This window comes from Gavialis gangeticus, unplaced genomic scaffold (genome assembly GCF_001723915.1).
Source record: "Gavialis gangeticus isolate Ggan-Ray unplaced genomic scaffold, GavGan_comp1, whole genome shotgun sequence".
NCBI classification, from domain to species: Eukaryota; Metazoa; Chordata; order Crocodylia; family Gavialidae; genus Gavialis; species Gavialis gangeticus.
In genome coordinates, this window is record NW_017728995.1 from 62,492,786 (window position 1) to 62,498,865 (window position 6,080).

Here is a 6,080-nt window from a genome sequence, read left to right on the forward strand (position 1 = left end):
GATCGCCCCCCTGCTGGCAGGAATGGTGAGTCTGGGGTGTTTTTCTCAGTTTTTTTTCTCTTAAAGGGCCAGAGGCAAGACAGGCAGGGCAGCCATGGGGGGGAGCTGGGACAGCGGGGGGGTGGGGTGAGGAGGGGTTGGGGAGCTCATGCAGAGCCCCCCACACAGCATGGGGCAGTGGGGGGCAGCGGGGATCTCCCCCCCACCTGGCAGCACCCGCTGAGTCGGGGCTTTTTTCCCCCCCAAGAGCTGGGAGCTGGGGCGGGTGGGGCAGCCATTGCCAGGGCAGGGGATGGGCCTGGCCTGGATAATTTGGAGATTTGGCAGCAGCTGTATCTCCAAATCAGATTTGGCAGAATTGATTTGGGACAGTGATTCAAATCCCTGAATTGAATCATTGTCCCCCAAATCGGCTGAATCTGAATCCAAAGCGAATACCAGCTGCTTAGCACAGGCCTAGTTATGAGGCACACGGTTTATGAGGAGAGGCTGAGGGAACTGGGCTTATTTAGTCTAAAGAAGAGAAGATGGAGAGGGGATTTAATCCTTCCTCTATGTCTTGAACTACCTGAAGGGGGGCTTCAAAGAGGATGCAGCTAGACTGTTCTCAGTGGTGGCAGACGACAGAACAAGGAGAAGTGGTCTCAAGTTGCAGCAAGGGAAGTTTAGGTTAGATATTAGCAAAAACTTTCTTACTAGGCGGGTAGTAAAGCACTGGAATAGGTTACGCAGAGAGGTGGTGGAATTTTCATTCTTGGAGGTTTACAAAACCTAGGTAGATAAAGCTTTGGCTGGGATGATCCTACTTTGAGCAGGGGGTTGGACTATATGACCTCCTGAGGTCCCTTCCAACCCTAACTTTCTATGATTCTCTGATTCAACTAGGTACTTCTCTTCCTGCCAATAGGCAGAACTTATTAAAGCAATCAGAGCCAAGACCATTTTTTCTTCTATAATGTTGCTGCATCCTTCTATATTCAGGACTTAGCCGCACAGCCTGGGACAAACAGGCGTACTGCAAGCTGCCTGAGCATGATTCTGAGGCTGGGACAGAGAACAGGACAAATTAATCTGTGCTATGCACTTTAGGACTGGGGACAGAAGTTACATATAAACCAGTTTAAGTGATCAGAAACTGGTTTAAACCTGTAACAGAACAGACATTCAGTGCACATAAACCAGTTTCAAAATGGCTGAAAGCGGTTTGAGATAAACCTGGTTGAATGTAGTATCAGACTTAACTGCTTGAGCTCAAACTGGTTTATGCAATGCCTGTCCCAGACCCCTTCCCAGTTTAAGTTCAGCTAGAGTCCTACAGCATCCTAGCATGCTGTCTGGGTGGGACTCTACTCTCTGCTCCAAAGCAGGGCTGGCCCTGCCCTCTGCTCTCCAGCCTGAGCAGGGACAGGCTGTGGTGAGACACTGGGCAGCATGGCCCCATTAAGGCAAAGTGGGCAGGGAGGGGGTTAATTCTCCCCTCCTCCCCTACCGCAGCTGGGGTTTGCCTTTTTGCTGGGAAGCAGAGGGGAGGGGTCTGCGGTGGTGGCCCCTGGGGCTGGTAGAACCCGGCTGCAGGACAGAAGGAATGGAGGGAGGAATTAACCCTTCTCTCTGCCTTTACCTTAATGGGGCCATGCCAGGACTCTCTTCCATGCTGAGGGGGATGCTTCCCTCTCCTCCTTCACCCCCAGGGTGGGAGGAGGGGAGGGCTCTGTGTGGTGCTGGATGGGGACTCCTGCACCTCTTCCTCCTTCCCCTGCACCACTGTGGGGTGGGGAGGGGGGTGCTCTGTGAGGCTTCCCAGACCCCAGGGGGAGAATCTTCCCCCTTCTCCTCCCCCACTGCTGTGGGGTGGGGCAGGAGGCTCTTTGCCATGCTGCCTGGCCCCAGAGGGGGACTCTTCCCCCTCCTCCTCCTCCTCCTCCTGCCCCGTCCCCTGCTGCCTCAGAGTGGGAAAGTGGGGCTCTGTGTGGTGCTGCCTGGCCCATCCCGGCCGGTGTGCTGGGAGCAGCTGTAACTGAGCCACAGCTCCTGGGGGTGGCCCTGCCCCCATGGCCCCGACCAGCCTCACTCAGCCCCAGCTGAGGCAGCTGCATGTTGGGGCTGGGCCAGGCCATGGGGGCGGGGCCACCCCAGCAGCTGTGGCTCAGTGATGGGGACATTTACAGCTGTCGCCTGTACCCCAGCCAGTGCCACACAGAGATTGGCGTCGGGGCGGGGGTAGGAGGATGAGGGGGAAGAATCCCTCTCCAGGGCTGGACAGCCTTGCAGAGCTCCCCTCCCTATCCCACAGCGGTGGGGGAGAGGAGACAGGGGAAGAGCCCCCCCAGCACTGAACAGAGCCTGCCTCCCTGAATTTCCAGAATGAAAAGGGAACATCTATCCATTTGCAAACCATTTCAATCTCTGCAGGTTAGATTAATCAGTTCAGACTTGGGCTTTTTGAATGTCTGTCCCTAGCCTAGGTGTTGGAAAATGCTGGCCTATGCAATGGAAACGAAAATTGCTACTCGTATCCCTACCATTCTCCTCCCTGGACCGAATCCAATATCCAGTCAGGTAAACAGAAAAGATCTCAGTGGGAGTTGCATTACGGTATGAGAGTACTTGACTAAGAACACATTGAAACTTATCATTTTCATTGAAATATCTCTAATGGCACTGTAGTGAACACACAGGCCATGTCTACACAAGATGCTGACTGTGCAGTTGTTACTGCAATCATTTAGCACTTGCATACACAATAGGGCTGTGCGAAATTTTGCCGGGTGTTTCATTTTGACTCATTTTGAGGTTGAAACAGTGAAATCAAAACAAAATGAAAGCTTCAAAGCAGCCTTGAAATGGAACGAGGGCACTCAAAACATTTTGAAAGTTTCAAAACGTTTTGAGTTTCGAAGCTAGGTTTGCTTGCAGGGATATAGAAAGTAAGGAGAGGGAGGGGGAAGAGGGAGGAAGGACTGCTCTCCTATTGACTGTGTAGCTAACCAGTGACTGTGATCCTTTCCTGAGGTCCCTTCCAATCCCAGAGCTCTGGGGGAGGGACAGAAAAACAGCTGCACACACGCACGCACACACACACACACACACACACGGCATGACTTTTGCTCTGAACAGTCTGAGGTGCAGTTTCCCAGAAACCCCTGCACCTATCTCCTTGAAACATGACAGGCTTTGTGGGCTCAGCAGGGGCTACCCTCCCTGCTGCTTTCAATTGAATCAGGCAAGAAATGACGAAGTTTAGGCAGTTTCGTGATTCCCCATTGTAGTCTATGGGCGAAATGTGGAAATAGCGTCGAAACAACGAAACAGTTTTGATGAAATGAAACAGAACAGTGCTTTCAAAACTAAACGAAACTCGAAATGAAACACTGTCCCATTGAAACGGCAAAACAGAAGTCAAAATAAAATGGTGATGTTTCGCACAGCCCTAACACCCTAATGCACAGGTACTAAATGACTGTGCACTAACCAGTGTTACTGCACGGTAGCATCCCCAAATGGCTTTTTGGTGATGCTGACTGCGCAGTAGCTCGTTATTACTGCACAGCTGCATCACGTCATGCTTCATGCCATGTAACACTACCACACAGTAGTAATGAGCTACTGCACAGTCACCATTTCGTATAGACACAGCCACTGTGTAGGTATCCGAGTAAAGATTTTCATTTCTACAAGAAGCAAGGGTTATTTCCTGGACCATCACAGCTACAACAACATTCTAACTCTACTACTTATCCACCAGATCTCAAACACACCCACTGTAGTTCAACTGACCTTTAAAAGCCTTAGTCTCCAAGATGGCAGTCATGAAGTGACCAAAATCTCCCTCTATTGCTGTTTCATTCCAGTTGGGTTATCTGATTGATTATCCAATGTATTGAGCACATCAAAGTTGATCTGCAACATAAAAGAGTACTTATAGCTATTTCTGAGTTACTCCCTTTACTTCCAGAAATAGAAACAGCAAGATGCAGAATATTGACAGTGCACACATCGCTAATGCATAGTAAAAAGTACTATTAGGCATATTCACTCTTAAATATTACAGTGACTTTCTTGACATTAAAGTTGGAAAATGGAACAATTATTTTTGCATTAGCAAGTATTACTGACAAATTCCCTCTGCATCCTCTTACCATCGTGTCAAAATGAATCATTAGCATTTTATTGAAGTGCTCTGGCTATCCCATAACAGTTATAAACTGTAAATGTATCCCAATTATTCATTTACTGACTTCATGAATATTCAATAAATATTAAGATACGCTAACTGAGTTTACTGTGATAAGTTAGAAAAGGCAAAAAGCAAGTGTCCCTTCTTATCCCTGGTAAGTTGCAAGGTTTATGGGGGTTACTTTGGCACCCATCAAATGAGAATTCCTCGGGAGATAACCTTTTCTTTGAATAGGCACAAACAGCATTTTTAATATGCAACTCTGAGATGGAGCTGGCTCAGAAATGCTGATGTATATGGAAGGAAGGTCAAATTCTCTTCCAAACAGATAGATGTTAGGTCAAAATGACTAGAATTAGAAGTGGTATCTTGTTTATAGTGCCTTTTATGATTCCAAATTTGCTTCCTCTGTGGGCCAAATCTTTTCCTCACTTCCACCCCTGTAAAAGGTCTTGTCACATTAACTGTGCTTTCTACTGAAAGCTGAATAGACTTGTGAGGTTACATGTCTTTTAACTATGGCTGGATTTATTTTACTCCCTCTTCACTTTCAATGGTGACATGGTACTCATGTGAGCAGTCCAAATTAATTTAGTGGGATAATATGACATTGAGTTCAGGGCAAGGACAGGAAGTAACCTTAATTTAAGCAAACTGTCCTTGAATAATGTGTCTTTTGGCTCAATTTGAAAAAGTATATTTTAGGGTAAATGACTCTGGGCAAATAATTTAAAAAAAATAAAATTAATGCCTTGCTCTCAAAGGCTTCACAAAACCTGCTGGTTATTATTGTGCAAGTTAACTGCAACAATCTAGTAAAATTCAGATAAGTGATTGTTTCTTTCATAGCATCTTTGTCCCTCTCAAATTATTATGAAGACTGAAAACCTCTGTTCTCTGAGGACATGCTCCAGTTTCTATGTGGCTGGGTTGTTTGTTATGAGCAAGCTTACGAGGCAAAGGTTTTAGGTTTTACTGAGGATATTTTATGCTCCCGTAAGCTTTCTCTGTAATTTATTGTAGAAGCGGCTACAAATACACAACTGAGGAAGTCATATGGGAATAAGCTGAAATGTTTTCTGGGATCCTGCATCAATGACTTGAGAGTGAACCTGCTGGGAAAAAGGCTTAAGAAACAGCATGATAGTGTATCATCATAATCAATGTAAAGACCTTAAATTTAAATTCCTGTTGAAAAGTGACTTTTTTTTTACACAGGTTATTTTTTCTCTTCAGCAAATTTGTGCACAACTTCAGGCATCAGAATAAAAGTAAAATTCAAAAGTTCACACCAATAATAAATAGGTTTGCCTGGCTTGTATGCAATAAGGTAGGCACATGTCCTGGGAAAGGGATATGATACAAAAATCATGTATACATTATTTAAGTAGCTGCTAAATTAAGGTGTGTCCTGATATGTACGTATCCTTAACTAGTGGAGATTTACTGCACAGTGGGCATGTCTAATCCAAGATGTTTACTGTGGAGTTGCCTAATTAACTCCAGAGTAAATGTCTCTGTATATACATGTGCAGCCCTATTAGGCTACAGAAAACTAACAAACTCTGCAGCAGGATAGTACTTGTAAATACAAGAACTATCCTGATGCAGAAATTTTTACTCTATAGCAGCACACATAGAGACACTGATGCACCTGGCTGGGGCATGAGGATGCTTCAGTGCAGAGCTGCCTTCTAGCTAGCCCCACACTGGAACATCCTCATGCCCCAGGCAGGCCTTCTGCAGCACACTGAGCGAGGTCAGAGCAGCCCCGGGCTGGCAGGCTGGCTCTCTGCCATCTGGGGCTGCTCTGACCCAGCTCAACATGCTGTGTTCCCAGGCGCATGTGTAAACGCAGCACCCAGGAGCAATAAACTCTGTTGCATTAACATGCACATGTAGA

General features: G+C 46.6%; 1 long non-coding RNA gene across 1 annotated transcript in view; it reads right to left on the reverse strand.

The window, feature by feature from the left end:
* Positions 1-3,896, reverse strand: part of LOC109288243 — a 94,543-nt gene extending 90,647 nt beyond the window's left edge. Inside the window, exon 1 of the long non-coding RNA XR_002095103.1 lies at positions 3,778-3,896. This is a non-coding gene — a long non-coding RNA (uncharacterized LOC109288243). The remainder of the gene's footprint in view (positions 1-3,777) is intronic.
* Between the last annotated feature and the right edge of the window lie 2,184 nt (positions 3,897-6,080).